General features: G+C 39.2%; 2 long non-coding RNA genes and 1 other non-coding gene across 11 annotated transcripts in view; 2 read left to right on the forward strand and 1 right to left on the reverse strand.

Annotated features, from left to right (window-relative positions):
- LOC106999401 (uncharacterized) overlaps positions 1 to 17813 on the forward strand; it is a 151286-nt gene extending 133473 nt beyond the window's left edge. Inside the window, exon 5 of the long non-coding RNA XR_003731560.2 lies at positions 16966 to 17813. This is a non-coding gene — a long non-coding RNA (uncharacterized LOC106999401). The remainder of the gene's footprint in view (positions 1 to 16965) is intronic.
- The window catches only part of LOC106999400 (uncharacterized), a 40439-nt gene continuing 28530 nt past the window's right edge, over positions 14745 to 26653 (reverse strand). For 2 of the 9 annotated variants that reach the window (XR_013396229.1, XR_013396231.1), the window contains exons 4-8: positions 19290 to 19320; positions 18876 to 19077; positions 18527 to 18682; positions 17095 to 17219; positions 14745 to 16798 (exon numbers count right to left, since the gene is read on the reverse strand). This is a non-coding gene — a transcript (uncharacterized LOC106999400). Of the gene's footprint in view, positions 16799 to 17094; positions 17220 to 18526; positions 18683 to 18875; positions 19201 to 19289; positions 19321 to 19502; positions 19583 to 26653 lie in introns of those variants that run through there. The other 7 variants (XR_013396233.1, XR_013396235.1, XR_013396234.1 and 4 more) reach the window with 6 other exon arrangements.
- Positions 23838 to 25162, forward strand: LOC144330242 (uncharacterized). The gene is made up of 2 exons (XR_013396243.1): positions 23838 to 24245; positions 24348 to 25162. It is a non-coding gene; the product is annotated as an uncharacterized LOC144330242 (long non-coding RNA).

Consider the following 26653-nt stretch of genomic DNA (forward strand, 5'->3'; position numbering starts at 1 on the left):
TATTGTGTCAGGGTTTACCAGCTGGGGTCTGACCTATTTCTTTGAGAGAATTGTTCAGTTTCACTCCCTCCCACATATTGGAAAATGTGTTTTGGGGCAAAGGTCGTCACTGTTTTCGCTTCCTCCCCCTACCTGCTCTAAGTATTAAGTATTATCTCCTAATACCTAGAAGTCCTCTCCAGGAGCTGAGTTCTGGGCTCCGTGGGTCAGCATGGATCTACCTTGGCCACACCAGGGTTTGGAGTATCCTGGGCCTCAGGTGGTTCAGAGCCATAGCTGGGCTAGGGGGTCTAGGGAGTCCCCTCCTACACACCTGGGCCCTCCTTTCTGGTGTAAACCCATTTCTTGCTCATCTGGGTGACTGTGCTGTCCCTCAGGCATGGAGAGAAATGTCTGTGCCTTCATTCTTTGTGGGCTATGGAACCACCCCCCGCAGCTGGTTCGTCTCCTTTTGTTTCCTAACTGCCCCTCCCACACAACTCACCCTTCACAGAATTAAGTAAACATGAGATTTTGTGACAATTGTTTTTCGTTGAAAATGGTGTTGTTTTCCTGGTTTCCTCATGTGTCATTGCCTATAAGCCACTGGAGTTGGTGAAAAAATTTTGAAACCAGAGAGAAGGAAGAGTAAGGACTAAGAGCTTAGATTCTGGGTTTGCACAGACCTGTGGCCTGCACTGCTCTCTCCCAGAGTCGCCATAGAACTTGGGAAAGCCATCCAACCTCTGGGCTCAGTTTACTCACCAGTCACGTGTGAGGAAGAATAATCTCTCCCTCCTGTGACTGTTGTGAGTACCATGTGAGACATTTTTTGTAAAGTCCTGCCACATAACCCTCAAACACTGTTAGGTAACTTTTACTATTTTTTTTTTAATAAATGATATTTTCTGCCAGATGACCAGAATGCAAATAAACATTCATGAAAGAAGCTAGGGTTTGTTAGGGTTTGTCTGCCTTCAACAAACCATGGGGAGAGACTGCCACAATGTCACCCCATATTGTACACCAATTTTGTTTTGCCATAGGAAGAGGGGCACTTTAGAACCTGACCATTTCTCGAGGAAAGGAGCGTAACAGAAGCACAATTGAAACTTTCAGACTCTAACCAGCATGAAAAACCAGATTCTATAAAGCATAATCATCAGGAATGAATTGAAAAATGTTCAGATTTATTTTGTGGTTATTTAATATATAGAAATTGCTGCTTAAAATGTTTAAAATTTTGAGGGAAGGAAAAGCCAAGTCTAGAAAGGTCTTCAGAGCCTAGAACTCTAGTCCAATGGGAAGACCATTTGATAAGCCTCCTCTAGAAATGTTTTCAGAGCCTAGAACACTAGTCCAATGGGAAGACCATTTGATAAGCCTCATCTGCACACCTCCACAGCCTCCCTTCTGAAATATGCACCAAAAACTTGTTCTGATCTCTTTCCAGAAATCTCACCTCCGAGAAGTGACCAGAAAGCCAAAAGTAAGAGAAATGTGATTTTCCCCTTAAGACAATGAAGTGACAAAATCCCTATCTAGACACCATGCAGAAATTCAGGATGTTAATTTCAGAGATTCACAGCCCTTTGTAGTAGCCTGTGGTTGTTTGGTAAACATTTAAAAAATACTTTAATCACAGGATGCATACGCTATACAAAAGAAGATTGATTTCCTCCAATGGTACCATCTCTCAATAATCCAGGATTAAAACAGAATAAATTGTATTTCTTGATTGTATGTGAATGAGCTCTCACTTTGATGTATAATAGTTTGTGGGTGTGATTTATTTTCTGATAATTACATCTCAACTGCTACCTCTTGCTTGTATTGAGAATAAACAGGTATCTAAATTGTGGCAGAGGCACAACCTCAACTCTTCATTCACTTAACTAGATTTCACTGAGCACTTACTATGTGCCAGGACTCAGGCACTGGGGATACAGAAATAAATAAGAGCTTGGCCTTGCCCTCACATGGTACATAGTCTAGTGATAGAGACAGACTGTTTTCAGATTATTATAATACAATGAGATATGTGTTCACAAAAGTGGGTGATTCCCTGGAACTTATTTTTGACAGCCTTGCCATAATTTTACGATTTTTCTATCCATTAGGCACTTTTATCTCATTTAATCTAATTTAACCATGTGAAACAAGTATTATTGTCTCCAGTTTATAGCTGGGGAAACTAAGGCTTAGCAAGATATATAGCTTGTTCAAGGTCACAGAGGTCCATCTCTGTGACATTCATGATTGAGGGCTGGTTGAAAATAACTGTTAATCTATGTTTTGAATTGCTTGCACAGCAGCTCTGTATCAAAAGGTTCCAGCTGAGTTTGTCTTTGGTCCAGATAAATCCAAAGCACCGGAAATTGCCTGCTATCTGAAAACTTATGAGAATATTAGAAAAGCTCAATGCTGTATTCTAGAGACTGGATAAAGTCATTCCTGGCATGTTTGTATTTCCTTGGTTGTTTGGAGCTTTTCACCATATGTGATAATGGATCCCATTAAATTTTACCAATTTATTCATTCAAGAAGTATTTTGTATACACTCACAAAGTATAAGGCACTGGAATTTGTGCAGACTTGAATCCTACTCTCAGGAAGCCAGTAGTCAAGCAGGGGAGTTATCAAGTGTACATAAATACAAGAGGAAGAAAGGTAAATTGCTCTTCTGGTTTAGGAGAGGAATTCCTTCCAACTAGGACAGTAGAGAGAGCTTAATGGGGGAGAGAACATTTGACCTAGGTGTTGAAAGAGAGAAGAAACTGGACAACCATGGGTGGGAATGAAGAGAAGACTCCCGGAGTGGAGATCCCTCCTAAGGGAAGGCAGGATGAGGAGAGCAAGAAGCAACAGGGAAAATGGTGAGTCATTCAATTTGGGTAAACTGCAATAAAGCCCTTTCCTAGAGTTTCCTTGGTACAGAAAAAGTAAGGTTCTTTTTTGAAGTAGACACTCAAAGCAGGAAGCACCCCCTATATAGGTATTCTGCTCAACTTTTGAAAAAGAAAGGTTATACCCAAGTAAATGTTCCAGGTGAGAATACTGTCATCCAATTTTATAGCAACAATGTAAAACTTTCAATGATACTGAGAATAATAGCTTAATGTACAACCAATTTTCACTACTTGTACCATCCCTTTTTAAAATGAACTATCCTTAAAATCACCTGCTTACCTCTCAGGATATGTTAAAGAGCTATTAGGTGACCAAAATGACCTGAAGTATCTTGAAAAGAGTTATATGGCTCACACTTGTAATCCCAGAGCTTTGGGAGGCCATCGTGGATACATCTCTTGAGCCCAGGAGTTTGATACCAGCCTGGCCAAGATGGTGAAACCCTGTCTCTACAAAAAATACAAATACTACCGGGCGTGCACATGCCTCTAGTCCCAGCCACTCTAAAGGTGTGTGCATGCCATGAGGCTGAAGTGGGAGGATCTCTTGAGACCAGAATGTCAAGGCTGCAGTGAGCCATGATCATGCCACTGTACTCCAGCCTGGGCCACAGGGTGAGACCCTGTCTCAAAGAAAAAGAAAAAAAAAAAGAATTATCCAAGGCATTTTTTCTTAACAGCAGCAATATGAAAACACAGTTAACATTTCTTTCTGTGTTTTAACGTACCAATATCTTTACCCATACAGTTATCTATATTGCACTTACCTATACCTCACAAATATGTGGAGGAAATTTTGCTCTTAGTCCTCTACATTCTTCTCCTTTGGAAAGTTTCATGAGGAACATTTCAGAAAGGAATAATTAGAAAGAAAAATGTTATATCTCATGTTCTCTAATTTCACATATATAATTTTAAAAATTAAATTTATTCTTGTAGTCAACTACCTGAGTCTACTATAAATCACTTCAAATGTTAAAAATATGATTGATTGTGACTTGGTGTTTGCCCCATTGGAAAAAAATCTTGAGGCATTAAAGGGGGACAGAAATCATATACAATTCTTTCTGGCCAGTGGCTATGCAATTTTCTGAAGATTTTGAGCATGATCATTAGGCAAATACAGTAATATAATGGCCCAGCACCCTCCCTGAGGCCTGATGTGAAGTCCAGTTGATAAGCCTTGCTTATTGAGCAATGAAGGATTGGTGTCTGCTTACTATGTGAGAACCTCACTTTACCCAGATTAAATTAACAGTGACTAATTGGGGTTATTTCCAATTTTGTAGAAACACAGGTTGTATTTAACAGATGAGTTTCATCATTTGATAATCGGTGACTTCATTATATCATTTGGCAGAGGAATTTTTGGCACCACTCAATTGTAGAAAGAAAAGTAGTCTGAGTAAAAAGTTGTATATGCTTAGCTTTTAAGTAAAATGAAAATTAAGATAGACAAATTAATTTTGTGAAAAAAAACTAAAAATGTAAGTTTAGAGATAAAAATAATTCTTGGGCTAGAAAAGTTGCCTAGGGAATTTTTTTAAATTCTTGAAATTTAAGATATGATGCAGAATATGTGAAATTAGAATATGTAAGTAGAATGTGTGAGGGACTGGAATAAGAAGAAAGAATTTGAATATGTAGAAACAAAAAACACAAGAAACTGACTGAAGTGATTACATCTTGTAGGAGAACTGCGGACTGGTAGAACTAGGGACTAGTGGTAGCCAGTGGGCAAAAGGGACTTTTAAAAAACTGTTTGAATAGTTCATCTTTAAATTATTTTAAATTAAAAATAACTTTCAAGGCGGTAGTCAAATGTTCCTGGTATTTGTAGGTTTGCCTTTTAAATTCTTATTTACTATGTGCTTATCTAAAATCAATTTTCAGAAGTTGTTGGATTATAAATGATAAATGAAAAATTAAATACACAAAACCTTGTAAGAAGGCTATTAGAGTAGGGTGGGCTGAGGGGGATTTTTTAAAAAGTATTTCTTTGCTCTAAATTTTTTACTCACCCCTTTTTTTTATTCCACATTCTAAGCCTCATAGAATCTCTCTGCAGATTTCATAATTTCAGTTTTACCCAACTCATCTACCTTGTAATTATGAATATATGGACATAATTAACTGAATCACTTTGAGAGAGAAAAAAATACCCTACTTAAGGCTAATTAGATGGATCATGAATGCCTGGAAGACTGCATTTCAATAAGGCGAAAAACTTTTGATAAAAATTTAATGAAGTTTCCAATTGACCACAGAGAATATTGATAAGTATTCACTCCATGCAGATTATTAAATTGTATTGATTTAGGATCCCAAACTCTAAACACTGCTGTTGCCTCCAAAGGAGACCTGATTGCACTTACATGTCACATTCATAAAAAACATGGTGCACTAATTGGGAGTCTCCCGCCATCTGCACACTTGCTTCCAGGCACACATGAAATGATCAATGGAAAAGCAGGTCAATCCAGGCAGACTGTGAGTGAAATTAAAATAATAAAATGTCTAAACATTTAACTGCAAATAGGAAATCTTTATACCCACCCACACCCTATTCTGTAGCATAAAGCTAAGGCACAATTATTCATATACCTCAAGTAATTTGCAGGCTCCATACAAAATCTCATTTAAAATAAGAAATTGCTATTTCTGCACATTTATTCTACCAAATGCCAGCTAATTGCTGCAATGGCCATTATAAAGAATAATTTTCGCTTAGTGAAAAAAAAAAGGAATGAAGAGAACATTTTCTGGTTTTGTTCCACTGCGAAGGCTCTATTCAGTGAATACTGAATGCACAGCGTTTCACTGCTACATTTATTATGCTGAGAGGTCAAGTATTACACAGCATCTTGTATTACGCTTTGCATGCTAAGTATTTCACTTCACAAATTGACCCTCCGGTGTACTTACTACATAATGCTTTAAAAACCCAGCTAAAACGCAGGACAATTAGCAATACTTTCACTCCCAGTTAACAATGGGAACACCAATGTAGGTGATTGCATTTACAGTGTAGCTTTTTTCACAAAACATTTTTGACACATTAAGGTGCTTTGGAATTGTGCAGTACCAGTCCTCTCTTGTGAATGGCTTTCCAGCATTTGCAGAGAGAAACAGTTACTGTATGTTAGAGCTTAATTGAAAAGAATTCAGTCACGGCCTATGAAGCACCAATTAGGATGATATTATATCATAAAAAGCTGTAATATCCATTTTCAGACTTGTGCATCAGCCAATACAAAGTAGGACACAATTAAAAAGGTATACAGTTTAAACTCTTGAAACTGTTAAATTTAATTAGGAGTTCAGTATGAGAAAAAAAAAAAAAGTGTTGTTGGGGCGGTGCACGGTGATGGTGGCAGAGAAAAGGAAGTTCTCTGTAGGGCTGGAAGACCAGCAGGCATTAGCAGCCCAGGAGGACTACATAAGTTGGTCCTTCCGTAAACCACCTTTAGTTAATGTGTCGGGTGTTTACTTTGCCCAGCGACTAGTTTCTGAGGTCAGATGAATATTCATGCAAGTTAGAAAGCGCTGCTTTCCAGTAATTCTGATGTCTGCTGACATCTGAGAGGGAGAGAGTGCAGAACCTGCTCTGGAGCAGGGAAGAGAGAGCATGATATTGAAGATCTCTTGCCTACACAGTTCAAACACAATTAAAAGGGAGTTAAGTGCATTGCTTTTCATGAAGAAAGACAGAGATAATTGTGAAATAAAATGGACATGGCCAGATTGGTGTAAGTGTCTTTGCAAGCTTGGCTGTGAACGTAATATTTAAATACTGGAACCTGCATGAAATCCCACTTTGAGGTGACAGCCGGCAGGTAATTATCAGTAAAACAACGTTATCAAAGTTCTCGTGCATAGCATGTTTGACTGACTGGAGTGCTTCTCCTTACAAATCCTGCTAATATCCATTTCAATCTGCTTTAATATGTTCACAAGTTGAGGCTTATTTTGAATTCCACTGGGTAAATGAGGACAGCACACTTTGAATTTACATACTATACACATTCCTTACATTTATAAAGGGTTTCCAGAGTATTTTTAAAGGAAACTGCTAACCCAGAATAAAAAAAAATGCCTCCACTATAACTAGAATGAAAATAAAATGTTCACTTATCTATCCTATTTATTCCATTTGAAGTTATATGACAGATCTATAAAACAATCTGTATTTTGTTTGAAAAAGAAAAAGTTATTTTAATAATTTACCAGTAATAATGCAATTTTCTAAGGGGATTTTTTTAAAAAGTCTGTGTTTGAAAAATGTCATTGGAAAAGTTCTCATTTCTGATCTGAGGTCTCTTTTCAGTCTATAAGTTTACTCCAGGCCTTTTTAAATGTCTGCCTCTTTCCAGTCCAACAAAGAAACAGAGCTGAAGTGATATTTTATTGATGAGATAAATCTGAGTTTTGGGTGCTTTAAAACCAGATACTTCATGTCCCTTTCTTTCTCAGCCAACTCCTCATGACCTTTAAAATATGAAACAGAAAGACGTATCTCATTGAAGATCCTAGGATGCCCCACTCTCAAACCCACTGTCAGTGCCAGATAATTCAGAAGACACAATCATTACCTTGGCACACTATCTGACACTCACCTTCGGTTTCCAATGCGTTACATTAATTTAGGATATTAATAAAATTGTGATAGGTACCATGGAAATCTGCAGGAAGATTACATCAAACTGTAAAGGCTGTTTTTGTTTCATTGGTTGAACATAAAACAAGAGGCATATTTGTACTGGGAAACTCTGCCTTTGAAAACTGGGTCAGTTAGCAGACCCTAAGGTGGGAGTGGCATGAAGATGTTTTTTCTTTTAATGAAAATGGAGCCAGATGATGAATGTGATTAACATAAGCGGGATTTCAAGGGATATGAATGTGAAAGGTTTTAGATAATGCTCAAGCAATTGCATAAGAAATTATACATTGAACAATCTAGATTCTAGACCTTTCGGTCCAATCCCTTTTTTGTTATCCTTCTTCCTAAATGAACAAAATGAGGGAGGGTCAGTGTGCAACTTTAAAAAGCAATTCAGTAGCTTGTTGTATTAAGATTCTTCCTAGGCAACAAGATATTTTGCAACTGTTTTCCTAAGTTCATTTCTGACTAATGGTATTTCTGGGATTCTCACCCTATGAGGGGGCCAAGAGAATTAATTAGCCTGTGTGGTCTGTAATTGATTTGATGATGAAAATTGCTGCTGAGGTATCAAAGACCTATTTTTATTCTTTTCTGCAGGAAGAGAAATGTCTCTTCCTCCACTGACTGGTTCTATCAAAACAATACCAAATGGCTTAGTTATCAGTACCCTACTTTTCCCTCCATTGTAGCATTTTGTCTTCTTTATACCTAGAGCTCACTATACCCAACTGCTGAAGAAACGCAATAGTCCTCCCTTATTCTGGGCTTAGCTTTTTGCAGTTTCAGTTACCCATAATCAACCATGGTCCAAAAATATTAAATGGAAAATTCCAGAAATAAATAATTTATAAGTTTTAAGTTGTGAGCCATTCTGGGTGATATGATGAAATCTTGTATTTTCCTGCTTGGGACATGAATCATCCCTTTTACACGCTATCCACATTGTATAAGCTACCTGCCTGTTAGTCACTTAGTCAACTGGGTTATCAGACAGAAAAAGCATAGTATATGTAGGGCTTAGTGCTATCTGTGGTTTCAAGCATCCGCTGGAGGTTTTAGAACCTATTCCCCATAGATAAGGGGGGAGCACTGTAATCAAATTTTTTTTTTTCTTGGTAATTAGGGGTGTTTATTATCCTTGTCAGGCTTTTTTTTTTAATTTATTTATTATTATTATACTTTAAGTTGTAGGGTACATGTGCATAACGTGCAGGTTTGTTACATATGTATACTTGTGCCATGTTGCTGTGCTGCCCCCATCAACTCGTCATTTACATCACGTATAACTCCCAATGCAATCCCTCCCCCCTCCCCCCTCCCCATGATAGGCCCCGGTGTGTGATGTTCCCCTTCCTGAGTCCGAGTGATCTCATTGTTCAGTTCCCACCTATGAGTGAGAACATGCGGTGTTTGGTTTTCTGTTCTTGTGATAGTTTGCTAAGAATGATGGATTCCAGCTGCATCCAAGTCCCTACAAAGGACTCAAACTCATCCCCAGGGGTCACCTATTCCTATGCAACTCTGAACCAATAGGAAATGCAAACAGGTGAGGTGAACTACGTGGGTGTAAGACAGTAAAGGGTAGGGCCGGGTGTGGTGGCTCACACCTATAATCCCAACACTTTGGGAGGCCAAGGCGGGTGGATCACGAGGTCGAGAGATCGAGACCATACTGGCCAACATGGTGAAACCCCATCTATACTAAAAATACAAAAAATTAGCCAGGCTGGTGACTCGTGCCTGTAGTCCCAGCTACTCAGAAGGCTGAAGCAGGAGGATCGCTTGAACCTGGGGGGTGGAGGTTGCAGTGACCTGAGATCATGCCACTGCACTCTAGCCTGGTGGAAGAGCAAGATTCCATCTCAAAAAAAAAAAAAAAAAAAAAAAAAGCAAGGGGTACAGGGTGCGGGGTAGGGAAACTCTGGTGAACTAGACAATGCAGTTACTTGGCTCCAGAGATTTTGGTCATGCAGAAATGTGATTTTAGGGTTGTAAGATCTTAGAGTTTTTTCAAGAGAAGCCAGAAGTAAGTGTGTGTGTGAGAGAGTGTGTGTGTGAGTGTGAATGTGTGTGTGTGTGTGTGCGCGCTTCTCCGATTTTTAAAATACTGCCGTCAAAATAAAACATGTATGGTCCAGATTTGGCCCACAGGCTACTAGTTTGCAATTCCTAATATAAATCATTATCTTCAAATATGTTTTAAGTTTCCTTCCTTATATTCATGGACTTTCATTTTAGCAAGGTGAAGTGGCTCGCATTTAGCAGGAATTAAACTCTTAACTACAGTATAGAGCAATGTTGAGCAGGCAGGGCAGATACTTCTTTTGGTACATGTATCTTCTTAACCACCTGAAATTAAACCACACGGCAGGAAAGTCCTGTCCTGTCTCCAGACACAAGGGTAGCTTTATTATTGTTGTTATTTGCTCATAATTTTAATTATATTGGCCGGTATTTATTGATATGTAAGTTGATTTGTGACTTTGGATATGTTTTTATGTATGTCATCTTACATAAGTCTCACAGCATTCTCATCTCAGAATGAGCTAGGTGATACTGCAGTAACAAATCACTCAGAATCTCTGTGACTTAACACAACTAAAGTTTATTTCTTGTTCGTTCTGTGTGTCCAACATAGGTAATCAGGGTGGCTCTGCTCATCTTTGTCACTCAAAAACCCAAGCTGAAAGTTTTATCCCAACAAGTACTTCTGTCATCACTAAGATAAGAAAAGAGAGGGAAGCAAATCACATACTGCTGCTAAAGCTTCTGACCAGGAGAAACACACATAACTTCTGCTCACATTCATTGACCCTAACGTTTACTTAAATGAACAAATGCCTGAAAATATCATTTTAAATAAAAGAAAAAGAAGAATAATTAGGAAGGACATGCTTTACCAAATATCAGAAGATATTATAAAGGCTCTAAAAACAAATCAGGTACTTGCAGAGGAATAAACAAATCAGTGGAACAGGACATAGAACCCAGAAATAGATCCTAATATATATGAAGATTTAATACATGATGAAAATGATAGTTAAATTCAGTAGGAAAGGTGATTGTTTTAAAATAGTATAGAAAACTAAAGTTGAACTCATATACAAAAATAATTTCAGATGGATTAAAAACTTAGACCTAAAAATAAGAGAAGTTTTTCGAGAATGTACATATATGGGCAAGTCTCCATAAGTAAAACAGTAAACCTAGAAGTTGTTTAAAAAAAAAAAAAAAAAAAAAAAAAGTAAAAGAAGCAGGCTTGTCCCACCTGCACCCTGTGGGCCACATGCAGCTCAGGACAGCTTTGAATTTGGCACAACACAAATTCATAAACTTTCCTACAACATTATGAGATTGTGTGTGTGTGTGTGTGTGTGTGTGTGTGTGTGTGTGTGTGTGTTTTAAGCTCATCAGCTATCATTAGCATTAGTGTATTTTCTGTGTGGCCCATGACAATTATTCTTCCAATGTGGCCCAGGGAAGTCAAAAGATTGGACACCCCTCACAGATTTAGATATGTTAAAATATGTCTGTTTCACATAGTAATAAAAATCAGACAAGTGATAAATTAAAAATATATTTTAACACAGATGGAAAATACAATATTAATATATGAGCTCTTCCAACATACAACCCAAAATAAAAAGAAAACAACTCACAATAGAGCAAAGCCAGGTGGCCTACGAACTTGGGAAAAGGTGTCTAAACTTGCTAGTAATTAGGAAGATGGAAAATAAAGTAACAATGAAGTTTAAACTCATCAGTCTGGTAAAAATATAAGTTTGATAATATCCATTTTGGTATGGCTGCTGGAGGAAAATGGTGTTCTCATTGCTGGTGGAAATAAGAATTGTTACAATCCTTTTTGGAAAACAATTGGGCAACATTTATTTTGTTATTATTGTTAATTTGTTTAGACATTAGGGTCTCACTCTATTGCCTGGGCTGGAGTACAGTGGTACAATCATTGCTTACTACAGCCTTGACCTCCTGGGCTCAAGTGATCCTCCCTCCTCAGCCTCTGGAGTAGCTGGGATTACAGGCATGTGCCACTATCCCTCGCTATGGGCAATGTTTATTAAAATTAAATATCCACATCTCTTTGACTCAGAATTTACACTTAAGAAAATCTATCTTATAAAAATGAAAGTTCCAGTACACAGGGACACATGTGCAAGAGAGTTAATCTGAGCATTATTCAATGTAGTAGAAAACTAGAAGCAAAGTAAATCATAATACATCCATACAATAAATGAAGTAGAACTATATTTCCTTGTGAAAATGAAAAATCTGGGAAAAGAGTGTATGATATAACCCTGCTTTCCAAAAAAATGGCCCCAAAATTCTATGTGTGGGAATGTATATAGATTTTTTTGTACATATATATGCTTAGATGGGATTATGTGAGCATAGATTTTTAAAATACTTGAAGATACATGCTAGTTTTGTAGCATGGATTGTGGCAGGGGTGGGGCAGCAGGAAAGGAGACGGGGAGGGAGGAGGTTTGCCAAAAGGAAAAAGAAAAAAGATAGTTTGCACAAAAAAGGCCCCAGCATGTGTGCTATAATCCCATCTATTCATTAATGCAGTGCTCACTTGACTATGATTTAGGCTTTAGACTGAGGAAGGTCAATCGCTTATCCCAGCAAACACTAGGAAGGACTTAAATTGTTCTTAACTATCTGATGGCAGGTGCCTCCCAGAGGTAGATGGCATCCATGTAGGCAGGCAAAGCTTCTCAATGCTCATGAAAGGATACCAGTTTGGCTGTGTATTTTTTGGATCTCCAAAGTTTATGGCTCTGCAATCAACCAGACTCACTCTGTCTCTACTCTTCAGATTCTTGTCAGAGAAAATAACCTCACACTCCTCATTAGCCACATGGGCTGAAAGCTATGCCAGTTGGCTGTCTTCAAATAGGAGAATGGCTTCATCATAGTGGTTCTTAGCTAATAATTTTAATAATGATGGTTTAACTTAGGTTTTCTTCCAATTGATAGGTCTGGCAAACTTATCTGGGCAAAAGTTTGTAAAAGGAACAAGCCACTTGTTTCACAGCAACATGGATTTGAGAAAGCTGTTGAACCTGGTTGCAGCCTGAAAGTTTTAAATAAATAATAGTCTTGCTGTAGCTACTAAGGAATTGCTCTTCTTTAATCATGGACATTGCTATCCCTGCAGGCAATTTTCAGCCTCTAGTCAACCACATCGTAAGCACGGGGACCTTAACCAATGAAGAAAACCATTTTCAAAAGTTCGAAGTTTCCATTCTTAGTGCAGATCATTGGGCATCTTCCAAGGTGTCTCACAGGCTTCCCAAGGTTCCAAAGTAGTGCACAAGCCAGAGGGGAGTTCATGGCTTTCTGATTTCTATCTAACCCTTACTATGGACCTAAACTTCACAGCTAAGCTAATGAGACAGAGAGAACATGTGACCAAGTCTAGTGCCAGCCCTACAGCACACACTCAGTGACTTGAGGCAAGTCACTTTTGCTCTCTACAGCCCAGCGTTCTCATGTATACTCCAACACAGGATCTCAGGGAACCCTTTTCTTTTGTTTAATAGAACTTATACAAATTTGTAATTATATGCTTGTGTGTATGATTGTTTAATTGCCTATCTCCTCCACTAAAGCGTAATCTCTATACAGATAGGGACAATATACTGTATCCCTAACACCTAACATGATGGCTGGCACATATTCAAACTCAATAAAAATTTATCAATTTAATGAATAAATAAATACATAAAATGAGAAAAATGATTTCAAATATCCTACCAGCTCTAACAGCATATGATTCTCTAAATGCAAAAGGCTTTTATTTTTAAAATTAGGTCATAGTCTTCCTTTGCCCAAACATCACTGAGTAGATTAAGTGCCTAAGTGAACATGGCCCTGCTCTACATAATTACTCAAAAAAAAAAAACCCCACAAAACTTAACCTATTAATCATAGTTTCTATTAAGATTTGTTTAGTCCCACCAAATCTCATTTTGAAAGTTGATTTCCAGTGTTGGAGGTGGGGCCTGGTGTGAGGTGTTTGGATCATGGAATTGAATCCCTCATGAATGGCTTGGTACCATCCTCACAGTAAACAGCGAGTTCCCACTCTTAGATCCCGTGGGAGTTGCCCTGAGAGCTAGTTGTTAAAAAGAGCCTGGCACCTTCCCGTCTCTCTTGTTTCTTCTCTCTTGACATGTGGTCTGTATGTGCTGGCTCCTTTTCTTCTTCTGCCATGCTCACCAGATACAGATGCTGGTGTCATGCATCTTGTACAGCCTGCAGAACCATGAATCAAATAAACCTCTTTTCTTCATACATTACCCAGCCTTAGTTATCCTTTAAAGCAACACAAATGGACTTAGACAGTCCCGTATATCTGAAAGCATTGTAAGATGCCATTTCACCCATAGCTTTGCCTCTTAGCTGAACTACCATTTATGCAAGATAGGTGTTTGTTGTGTGTCCTAAAAGATTTTCAATCTCCCTTGCTATGTTGTTCCTGGATCTTGAAATCCTAACAGTAATTGAAACATAGAAGGAAAAAAAACTTAGAATTGTCTAGTCCAGTGATTTTTCAAACTGTATTTTAGCAGGGAAACCCTATTTTGCAAAAAGAAATTTTATATAGAAGCCCAATATTTCCATTCAAAAATGTATGTCTATGTAAATAGATACAGTTTGGAGGGAGGGAAGGAAGGAAGGGGGAAAAAGGCAGGCAGGCAGAAAGAAAAGATATGCCCTAGTTGACATGAGAAAGGGAACTGCAGAGCCCTCACCTGCAGGCTTTGCCTCGACCTCCCTATTGGGCCATACCTCCCCTCACTGCCCTCTGCACCTGCCCTGCCTGCCCCATACTGCCCTGTAAGGCACCACTGAGACTAGTAGCCTATAAACAGGTTGAAAGCCACCAGTTTGAATGACTATCTCCTTTTAACAAAAGAAAACTAAGACTTAATGACTGAATCATATTCTTCTTTAGTGTTCCAAATCCTTCCTGCAAAAAGTAAACTGTCTTCTTTTTGTTTCTTATTAGATTACACAGCCTTCCCCGAAGTAATTTCATACAAATCAGATTATCAGTGTTCAGTATACTCTTCTTATAGTTAAACCACCATCATTTAACTTTACTCATAACATTTTATTTCAACAAAACAATTTTTGAAAATATAAAAATTTCATAAGCACCGTTTTCCTGTTAGATACAAAATTTATTTTAAAAACAAATAATTATATTGACCTTTACCATCACATGTCTAAATTTTTCACATGTTTATTACAAAGACACAGAGGTGAATTAAAAGAGTATATCATTATACATTGTCAAATAAAGGAAAGGTTTCCTTATCCAAATAGAGAGAATATATAAGTGATTACTTAATATAAAGCAAAAGCTATGTCTACCAAAGAACAGACATGCAGTTATTGATCTGGAATTGGCATGATTACAAACTACTCTGCAATTCTTCCTCTTCCCAATTAAGGTTTCTCTCTTGAACTGATTGAAAGCTGTTTGATAAGTATACTTTTTTCAAGATGGTATGCTCAGTTGGGGGTCTTTTTATTAAACTGAAATTCTATCATTAGCTCTGACTAGCACCAGCTGCTGTATAAATTCTGTGTTGATGTAGACCTCCACTGGTGTTCCAAATATTGCAGATGAATCTCTCTCTGCCTCCAAAATCCTCAGTCATGCAGTATGAATAATTAACATCTGATAAATGCAGAGCAAAAATGTCTTTTATTAGAAGACATGGTACCGGGATCACAATTCCACCTTAACTCCTCAGAACAATGAACCAAATAGGACTTTAGCAGTTAAAAAAAAAAAAAAAAGTGTTTCTAAATCTCTCTATATTATGTTTTTCCCTATACCTGATCAGAAATGTTAACAGTAAGACACAGATTAAATGTTTTAGTCTTACAGCAAAGTTAAAGACAGAATCCAAGCGGCAGCACATTTTAACTAATGTTTTTCTGAACGTTCTAATTCCAGATAAATTCAAAGCATTTAGGACTCATGTCTGTCATGATTATTCTTTCTTCTAAATAGTTCATAATCCGTCGCTTTTTTTTTTTTTTTTTTTTTTTTTTGAAATGGAGCCTGTCTCTGTCATCCAGGCTGGAGTGTAGCAGTGGCAACATCTCGGCTCACTGCAACCTCTGTCTCCCAGGTTTGAGCAATTCTCCCGCCTCAGCCTCCTGAGTAGCTGGGATTACAGGTCTGCACCACCACATCCAGCTAATCTTTTGTATTTTTAGTAGAGACAGGGTTTCACCATGTTGGTCAGGCTGGTCTCGAACTCCTGACTTCGTGATCCGCCCTCCTCGGCCTCCCATAGTGCTGGGATTGCAGGCATGAGCCACCACTCCCAGCCAGCCCATCACTTTTAATAAAAATATTTCCTATTCATGAATCTAATATTATTTCTACAAGATGTATGGTATAAGTACAGCACAAAACAGTTACATGAAATGTCTTTATAGAGTTGAACCTATAAAAACATCTACCTTGTTTGGGAGATGTGCCAAGTGGGATTTTTCCTTAATGCATTTGATAGGCTTTAGCAGACAGATTTTTATTTTTATTTTTTTATTATTATTATACTTTAAGTTCTAGGGTACATGTGCATAACGTGCAGGTTTGTTACATATGTATACTCGTGCCATGTTGGTGTGCTGCACCCATCAACTCGTCAGCACCCATCAACTCGTCAGCACCCATCAACTTGTCCTTTACATCAGGTATAACTGCCAATGCAATCCCTCCTCCCTCCCCCCTCCCCATAATAGGCCCCAGTGTGTGATGTTCCCCTTCCCGAGTCCAAGTGATCTCATTGTTCCATTCCCACCTATGAGTGAGAACATGCGGTGTTTGGTTTTCTGTTCTTGTGATAGTTTGCTGAGAATGATGGTTTCCAGCTGCATCCATGTCTACAAAGGACACAAACTCATCCTTTTTTATGGCTGCATAGTATTCCATGGTGTATATGTGCCACATTTTCTTAATCCAGTCTGTCACTGATGGACATTTGGGTTGATTCCAAGTCTTTGCTATTGTGAATAGTGCCGCAATGAACATACGTGTGCATGTGAGCAGACAGATTTTTAAACTTGTCAAAGGACATTGATAAACTTGAATCCATGAAATAATGCAATACATAAAGATAAAATATGCCATAATAGTATAGTGGCTAAGAGCAAAGCATTCTGGAGATCAATTTCTGGGCCTCAGTTTCTCCATCTGTAAATGAAGATAATATTAGTATCAGGCTTAAGACTGTTACTTGAAGCACTAAGAGATCATGCGTATGATCATTAGCACAGCACTGTGTATTTGTTTTCTATTTCTGCATAACAAATTACTGCATACTTTGTGGCTCAAAACAACAACTGCTTATTATCTTACAGTTTCTAGGTAAGGGCATGGCTTAGATGGGCCATCTGCTTAGAGTCTCACAAGACTGTAATCAAGGTGACACCTGGACAGTGTTCTCATCTGGAGACTTGACTGAGGAAGAAACCCCTTTTTAAGCTCACCCAGGTTATTGGCAGAATTCATTTCCATGCTGCTCTAAGACCAAGGATCCAGACTTCTTTCTGACTGCTGGCTGGAGTTTGCCCAAGGTTCCTCACCATTAGAGCTTCCTTAACATGACTGCTTACTTCATCAAGCCAAAAAGGAGAGCGTCTAGAGTGAGTCTACTAGCAAGACAGCATCTTATATTATGTAACATGATCACAGGAAGAACATCCCACCACTTTTGCCATATTCTGTTGGTTAGAAGCAAGTCCCAGGTCCTGCCTGCACACAAGAGTGAACACACCAGGAAGCAAGGATCCCTGGTGGTCATCCTAGAGTTTGTGTGCCAAATACAGTAAATGAATGAATAAATGAAAGTGTGAGTGAGTGAATAAGTAAATGAGTAGGTGAATGATTGAAGTTGGGTGTGAATGTTGTAAGCCCCTTGGACAACAGAAGACATGACAAATAGTTGTAAAGACAGGATAAATGGGTAGGTAGTAGACTCTAAGGTGACTGCTCAGTTGAAGTCATAACACAAGCATCTAACCTTTGTGAAAATAATGTGTTGAATAATTATGGGGCCTGGGCTGTAAGGCCTAGAGAATGTCAGAGTAAAATATCAGGGATGGTGGGAAATAGAGACCTAAAAGAATATATAGGGCTTTTAGTCTCAATTTAAAGTGATAATTTTCTTACAGTTGGAGCAAATGGAGAAATTAGAAATGAAATAAAATGGTCAAATATAATTACATAAGTTTTTAACTTCTAAGTAATAGAAATAACTAACAACAAAAACCAAAAAAAATCAACATACATGAAAAATAGAATTATCAGCACCAAGTATATGAAAAGTTATTCAAACATACATGTGAACACTAATAATATTCCCAATGGATAAATGGGCAAAGGACATGATTATATGATTCATGCACAGGAAATATGAATAGCAAAATAAATTTGAAAAACAGTTTAAATTTAATATGAATAGGGGAAAAGCCTCACAAACAAAAAAAAATTCAAGTACCTATGCAATCCATCTTATTTTACCAGCTGATTACTTTAAGATGAGAGAGTAAACAGTAAAGTTCATTGCATTAGTATTGTTAAGCAAAACACCTGGTATAACTTATAACTCACCCTGGGTGGGTGGGTATTCGATAATAATTAGCTGTCAGTAGTCAGTGATAGGAGAGCTAGTATGGATAACTGCAGTCGCCAAATCATCAAAACACTTATTTGCAGACCATAAGACCACATTAACGTGAGGCAGCTAACATGGGGGAAAAAGCTGTTTAGAATTCTTTCAATTTTACTTATACCACTTTGGTAGCTGCAATACAGTAAAACAGATAGAGATCAGACCCCGGAAGAACAAGGAAACTAGGCAAACAGGCTGGATACTCCACAGGAAGAGTATCTGCCCAAGAACAAGGTCAGCGTTCCTACTTTAACGAACATTCTGATGACAACACCTCAGCCTCGGGTGAACTTCTTTGTGACAGCGTCGTGGGATGCCGCAGGGCTGCATGGACTGTTCCTGGACTTGGCACACAAATGGCGACACAGGTGGGTATCCACTTTTCCCTCTCCCTTGGGCCTGTTCTGGGTAGACAGGGAAAATCAGTTTTGATGCCAGTGATGATATACCCAATATGTTTGTGCACGTGTGTCCTCAGGTCTCTTTAGGAGTAAGTTATGGCACATCTCTCATCATGGCCAGGGATGGAAGGGCCAACAATTAAATGAATAATAGTAAGCACTCACTATTTGTTGTGGTTATTAATGTTGCTTTTACCTTCAGTGGGAAGGAGGCAAATAAAGATGGCTTTGTTCCTGGAATCTAGATGGCTTCTCGTGTGGTGTCAGAGAGGGCGGGCACCCATGGGACCGCTGCAGCAGAGGCGGGAGGAGGAGGTCCACAGGGGAGCCCAGCACCTGAAGATGATGACGGGCAGCAGCAGGTGGTGTCTGGGAGGTCTGACAGCCACAGTCAGGGCCTGTGGTTTTCAAACACAACTCCAGGCTGACTCACTGAGGGAGATCCAGTAAGCTCTTCAAACCAGTGCCACCTACCACCCCCACAGATTAAGGGCAGGATTCTTCAGGGACCTGAGGCAAGGCTAGGGGACAGACGGTGATATGGCAAAGAGGAATCAAGAGGGAAATGGGGGAGGAGGTTGGAGAGCCAAGCAAGTGGTGGTCACAGTACCTTTCTGAGAGCAGTCATTGGTTATTATGCTCTGGAAGAGAGGAGGAAATATGTAACAACAGAGACCTTCGGAGAGAATGAGCAGATCACACATTTGTTCTTTCCATATGTCCAGGTGAAGACTGGATGTCTCAGCTGGTCCCCACTCATCTCCTCCCCTCCTCCATCTATAAAATAAATGTACTTTGGTCCTAATATTTTAAGTGCAATTACCCTAAACTCATTTGGAGGTCCATCCATGGGATACTTTTAATAGTTCTTGCCTGCATTTGGTGAATCTTCACATCGGTGTATCTTCCTTGGAATATACATTTTTGGAATGAAGGAATCAGAGCTATGTAGTTCTCTGAACAGTGTATAACACTGTAAACAATTAGATGACTTATATTTTTAAAATGAAGATGATGCTACTTATAAAATGAATGAGATTTGTAAAGCCATTCTTTTTTGCTGTAATATCAATGGGACTTGAAAAGTTAGTAGTCTGCTGGTGAGAAAACAGCAGTATCACTTCTTAATGTGATATCAGTTCTTAATATGAAACTAGCTTTTGTATTTCTCTTAAAATGCTTACCATTGTAATCCCACTTCTAGAAGCCTCAGGTAGGGAAATAATAAACAATGTGAACAAAAATATATGTGTAAACAAATGAGCACCTAAATGTTTGATTATAGGAAAATGGCCAGATGAAGCTTGGTATAGCTGGTATATCTAGCAGTTATCAAAATTATAGTTAATAATTTTAACAGGAAAATAGTTATGTTAAAATAGCAAGTGAAAAAAGAACATTCAGTAATTTTTCAATTATATTTTCCAAAGCATAGAAATAATTGGAAAGAAACATATCGAAATGCTAAAAAAAAAAAAAAAAAAAAAAGAGGGCATGAGGAGGAGGGCCTGTATGGCAGAAAAATGGCTAAGAGGTGAGCAATGAGGAAATGAAATGTGTCAAACAGAACTAAGGAAAGGAAAATTCAGTTTTTTGAATACCGTGTGCAAGCAATGAACTAAGCATTTAATAATTCTTGTTAATAATTAAAGATAAACATTGGAATACATCTATGAGGAGAAAAGAGCCTCTTTCCACAATGAAGAGAAACCTCCCATCTAGCTTAGTTGAAAAAATGGAAAGCTAAGATACTTTGAAGTCTGAAAGAGTACATGAGATGACTCAGGTGTGGTTAGTAGCCCATCACCTCTGCTGAGCAGCTAAACATGACAGTGAAAATGAGAGTACACATTTGAGAAATGGGATTTGCTGAGGCCATATATGGGAAGAGGGGACAGGCAAGTCATTAGACCAGTCTCTACTAGTTTCTAAACCTAGATGTCCATCCAGAATTGCATGGGTAACTATCCAAAACCACAGGTATGCAGCCAAAAAGGCACAGGCCAAAGTAACTATATCAGGGCACAGATGAAACAAAATGGGGGATGGGCAGTGCATAGAGAATGAAAGGAACGAACAATGGCACAGTCAGCACTCACTGCAGCCTCAACCTCCTGGGCTCAAGGGATTCCCATGCCTCAGCCTCCCAAGCAGCTGTGACTACAGGCGTGAACCACCATGCCCAGCTAATTTTAGTGTTTTTTGCAGAGACAGGGTTTTGTCATGTTGCCCAGGCTGGTCTTGAACTCCTGAGCGCAAGCTATCTGCCTGTCTCAGCCTCCCAAAGTGTTGGGATTACAGACATGGGCCACTGTGCCCGGCAGAGCATAATGCTTTACATGGGCTTACTCACTTATCCCCTCACAACAGCGTTCCATACTAAGTGTCGGTTTCTGTGTTTAACCCCCTCATTATTTCCTCCCTTACGTTTGCAGCCTTTACCTTTCTACTGACTCATCTTACTAATGCTTAAATATGTTCTTCATCCCCTACTCTTGTTTCAGCTATTCTGGAAATTTCCCTACTCCGTCCTCCCCTTCAAATCCCAAATTCTCTAAATGATTAAGTACCCATGGTCATTTCCTCATGCCCACATGCTCCCCAACCCATTACCATTGGGCTAATGTGCCTACCTGCTTTCTAAAGCTGCTTTCACCAATGTTACCAGGGACCTCGTCATTGATAAAACTTATTGCATCCTTTCCATTCCTTACCTTATATGACTTTTTGGCCCCTTTAACCGCTGAGATCCAGTTTTAGAGTTACATGTCTAGCTACTTAATGGACATCCCACAGCTTCATTAGACCTCAAATTCAATATATTCTAAGTTTACCTCATCTTCTTTCCAAAGCTACTCTTGTTCCATGTTCTCTATTTCAGCAAATGACACCATCACCAAAGCTGGTCTTCCTTCTTTCCTTCACCCCCAAATACACTTGGTCACTAAACCCCCGTACAGTCTACCCCCTACCTGCCTCTCAGAGCTGATGTGTACTCTTCTCTATCCCTATAGTACTAGGCTCATTTCACCACTCCCTTGGTAGCCCCATCACTGGACTTCCCTACCCTTCACCCCTCCACTGCCCTACCACCATCTCTATTCTGGTCCCTGGAATGCAGTCCAGGGGATCTTTCTAAAACACAAGTCTGATTTTGTCAGTCCTCTACTTAAAAATTTTTCATGGCTTTCCACTGTCCCTAAAATGAAGTCTAAACTTCTTAACATGGTTAACATGATCCTCTCCAAGTTTCATCTTCAACACATCCCCTTCTGCACGCCACACTCCAGCAATACTTCTTGCTGTTCCTCCAATGCTCCTCTCTTCTCTCTCTGGTTGTTTCCAGTGCTTGAAACAGTTCTTCTGACTTTTCTTCTGGGTAAGTCCTTCCACGCCTTTAGATCTCAACTTATGTCACTTCCCTTGGAAAGACGTTTCTCAACCCCCAGTCCAGGTTAAGCATCCTTCTTCTGGACATCCACTGTATTACAAATGCTCTTAAAGTGGCCTCTATTTAACCAGCTTACTTGATACATGTAATTTCATTTGTAAAGCACACTGACTACAGCCCTGCCCTCCCCAACGCTCAAAGCTGATAAGCTGCTGTCTATACACTCATCTTACTACTGCTCTCACCAGTTGAATTGCATTGTATGCCTACCAAGAGTCAGATGTGTTTGGTCTAAATTATTTTATAATAGTTTTACTATGGTTATAGCTATGTTATTTGAGGAAATCTTATGTAAATTGATAAAATATAAGTACAGAAAGTTGTTTCTATAATGTACAAAGACATAAATGTAAGCTTCTAAAAGTTACTCTCATGGATATAAAATTGGAAATGGAAAGAAATCATTAAACATCTAAACAGATTCTACTCTGACATAGATTTGTCAGTATCTAAGTTCTTGCTCCAATTTAAAGAAATTAAAATAGAAATAAAACATGTATATATTATGGATGTGGTTTATATCAGAAAGATGACCGGGACTTCAATTACTGGACATATATTTAAGGAAAAGTCCTTAGCCTTGCATCAAAAATTTGGCAAAATAATATACGTTTATATTTTATTGAAGTGAAATTTATATAACGTACAATTAACCATTTGAAAATATACAGGTCAATGGCATTTAGTGCAGTCATGATGCTGTGTCACTACCAACTCTGTCTAGTTTCAAAACTTGTTCATCTCCCCAGAAAAACGCCCTGTACTCTTGAGTAACCACTCCACATTCCCCTGCTCCCATCTCCTAACAACCTCTACTCTCTTTAAATTGAAATAGAACATTTAAGGCATGTAGGTAACATTTTTAATGACTCTCCACTTTACTGACTTTTTGGATGAGTCTATTAACTATTGGTCCAACACAAGTTGGATGAGTGGGCATATGCACATCTGATTTCCTTGCAGCTCTGTATTAAAATTGCTCATTTCGCTGCCTCCCCTGCCTCCTAGACATTGCACGCTTTGTAGGCAGGGGCATGTTCGAGCTGTTTATACATGGGTCTGCAGTACTTGGCACAATGCTTGGCACACAGTGGGCTCCATATTTGTAGGGTTAATTCAGATTACCCAGAAATTAAGTAATATGTCCAAGGACATTAATGATGAGTCACAATTTAAGCTTAGTGAGCACACTAAGCAGAAAATGAGACCTGTCTGGGAGGTGAACTGAGGCAGCAGTCATATTAGAGTTAATACTGAAAAGTGCTTACTATGTGCCTAGCACTGTGCTGAGCTCTCAACAAGTATTACACTGTTTAATCCTCTTAACAACCCTACAAGGTCAATATTATTATTAACCCAGAAATTCTAGGGAGAGAGTCAGAGATTCCTTAATCCAATTCAAGTATTATAGGACACCAGAGGAAGGCTGTGAGTTCAAAAATAGTTTAGTCAAATGACTGGAAAGGACAATCATTTTGTTACTTTAGTAACACCTTTTAGGACTGGTTTTAGGAAAGAGGAAGTCAGGTCAGATGTCTGCAATGGAGCCCTCTCTAGAGTTTTTGCCCTTCTTCGCACACACACAGACACACACATGCAACACACATGTCTTGGGTTGTATCTTGCAAGTACTTGGTTATAATTCTTGGGAAAGATGCCACTCTTATGATTTTGTTTTGCTCTGTTGATTACCACTGTGTCCTACAGGTACAACCACATCTACTGTAAACTGGAATACTTCTAGATCCCACTGCACTTCAGGGCTCTACCATGTCTGTGCCTCTCTGGAAACCACTGCCTCCTGTATAGCAACAGGCCACTTGCCCCTCTGCTGGCCACCACCACTGCATGTTCTACTGGCGCTGCCACCAATACCCCAGAGCACAGATGGGCCAATGCTGCTCAGCGATTTATGGTGCAGTGGAGAAGAATGCCTCTTTCTATTTATTCTCTCCATCGAGTTATTTCCAAAGTAATATTGCCTGCCTCACCAAAGCCTCAGAGGCTTGGGTGAAGATGTGTCTTCTGATTTTTATGTACCATCCCCTCTTTGTCCCAGGATCCAGAACTGAGTCCATGGAAATCTGCACCTGGGGCAAAGGCAAACAACCTGAGGTACTTAGGGTAACTGCTCCACTCCAACAAGTAAAGTTTGATGACTGCGCCAGGCTTATCCCACTTGATCCCTCTCCACTCAGTCCCTCAGATGATCCTGAGTTCTAAAGGTAGACACTTTTAATGTAGCGCTGGAACCCCAACTCCCTTACTTTTATGACCAAGTGTGGGAAGTGGAAGTGAAAGAGAAGCAATTCGAGACCCTGTAAAGGATGGAGCTCAGGATTTGGTGACAAAGACTTTTAGCGCCAACCTAGATGCCTTGGTTAAAATGCGTGTGTTGAGTAACACCTCCATGCAGACCACCATAATAGGCCTCTTTGGGGATTCTGACAGAGCAGGATGAACTCTGTTCCCTCACAGAGCTCACAACTCACGTGGGGATACAGTGCAACACAAACTAGCATTTCACGAGCATTCCAAACCTCTGGACGGGGAAGAGTTAGGGGTGACTGTTAAGTTCTCTTTGTTTGCTTATCTATATTCACTAGTTTTCTGTAACATGTATGTGTTGTTTATATCATAAAGCCTGAAGTAAAATTCAACAAGGATAAATACTCTCCAATCAGAGTTGGCACCCAGTGCTCAGACAGCTCAGCACCCCCGCAGTCTTCACCAGAGCTGGCCTGGGAGCTCCCTCCACCCTTCTCCTTGAGCATAGGACACAAGTGCCAAAAAGGAACCCTAGGGCATACAGCCCACCTCTTCTCTTGCTCCATCCTCTCTATTATCACTGAACAAATAGATACACTCAACATCTCCTCAAAGCCTTCACTATGCACTGAAAACTCCAAGCTGATTATGGCAATAATAATAATAAATGAGTCTGAAAAGACCTTGCTAATGCTTTTTATAAAATAAATAGGCTATCGAATGAGTATTGACCCAAAAATAAAAGTAAATGGCTTTAAACAAAATGTTTCTCAGTGTTCTTCTCTGTTATCCGTGATTTCATTGTGATCCTAAATATTTTACTCTAAACATCCCATTTTTAGACACATAACATTTTAGTTAGCTGTTTTCTAAAAGTATATGAAATTGGGTTAGTTGTTGGTGTCTTTTTTCTTTTCTCAACCCATATAAGAACAATACTCTTATATATATAGTTCTTGTGAACCAAGTAGGTAGTAAAAAAATTGAGAGTCAAAATTTAAATATCTTTAATAATTGACTTGTATAATGTTTATGTCTTGACCATCATCTTCATCATCACCACTGCAAGCATCTGGATTGGACTTGAAGGTTACAAATCATTTCTACAAATAGCATGTCTCTTTTGGGTGGCCCTACTATCCCTGTTGTATTGAGGAGGAAACTGGCAAGTCACAGAGGCTAAATGACTTGCCTAGGATCTCACAGCTACTTCTGGTACAGAGCTAGGACTTGATCTCAAATCTGCTAACTCTACAGTTTTTATTCTTTATCCTACCAAATTGCTGTTCTTTTTCTTTAGTTCCTGTATTTTAGTAGTAGTGGCATTTGGTTTGACTTAGAAAATCTTAAATTAAACCTTTGAGTAGCTACCTTTACCACAGTTCCAAGAGACCAATCTAGAGGTACAAACTTAGTCTGAAAAGCACTCTCCTATCTCGTTTCATATCTCTCTACTCTTTAAAATGTAAGCACCAAACCATAAGAACATGTTTTTGAAAAATCAAAATTGGGCCAGGCGCAGTGGCTCATATCTGTAATTCCAGCACTTTGAGAGGCCAAAGTAGGTGGATCACTTGAGGTCAGGGGTTCAAGACTGGCCTGGCCAACATGGCAAAACCCCATCTCTACTAAAAATACAAAAACTAGCCAGGTGTGGCTGCATGCACCTGTGATCCCAGCTACCCAGGAGGCTGAGGCATAAGAATCACTTGAACCTGGAAGGCAGAGGTTGCAGTGAGCCAAGATAGCGCCACTGCACTCCAGCCTGGGTGACAGAGTGAGACTCCGTCTGAAACAAAAAGAAAGAAAAATCAAAATTGCATTTAAGTTCAGGAAGAGAGAGAGAGAAGAACTTAGATGTTCAAATGTTCTCTGTATTGCATTTAGCGGCAAGGCAATTGATGTTCTCTTCAAAAACAAATGTTTAAAAATGTCTTTGAAAATATATGGTATAAACAAAATGTTACATGGGGAGGGAACAAGCTTAGGTAGTAGGCAATATCCAATAAGAGATCCAGACCATGGAGCTAGATTGAAATTCTGGATTTGGTCTGGGCGCAATGGCTCACGCCTGTAATGCCAGCACTTTGGGAGGCCAAAGTAGGCGGATCACGAGGTCAGGAGATCGAGACCATCCTGGCTAACATGGTGAAACCACGTCTCTGCTAAAAATACAAAAACAATTAGCCGGACATGGTAGGGGGCGCCTGTAGTCCCAGCTACTCGGGAGGCTGAGGCAGGAGAATGGCGTGAAC

The sequence above is a fragment of the Macaca mulatta genome, chromosome 7, assembly GCF_049350105.2.
Source record: "Macaca mulatta isolate MMU2019108-1 chromosome 7, T2T-MMU8v2.0, whole genome shotgun sequence".
Taxonomy (NCBI): domain Eukaryota; kingdom Metazoa; phylum Chordata; class Mammalia; order Primates; family Cercopithecidae; genus Macaca; species Macaca mulatta.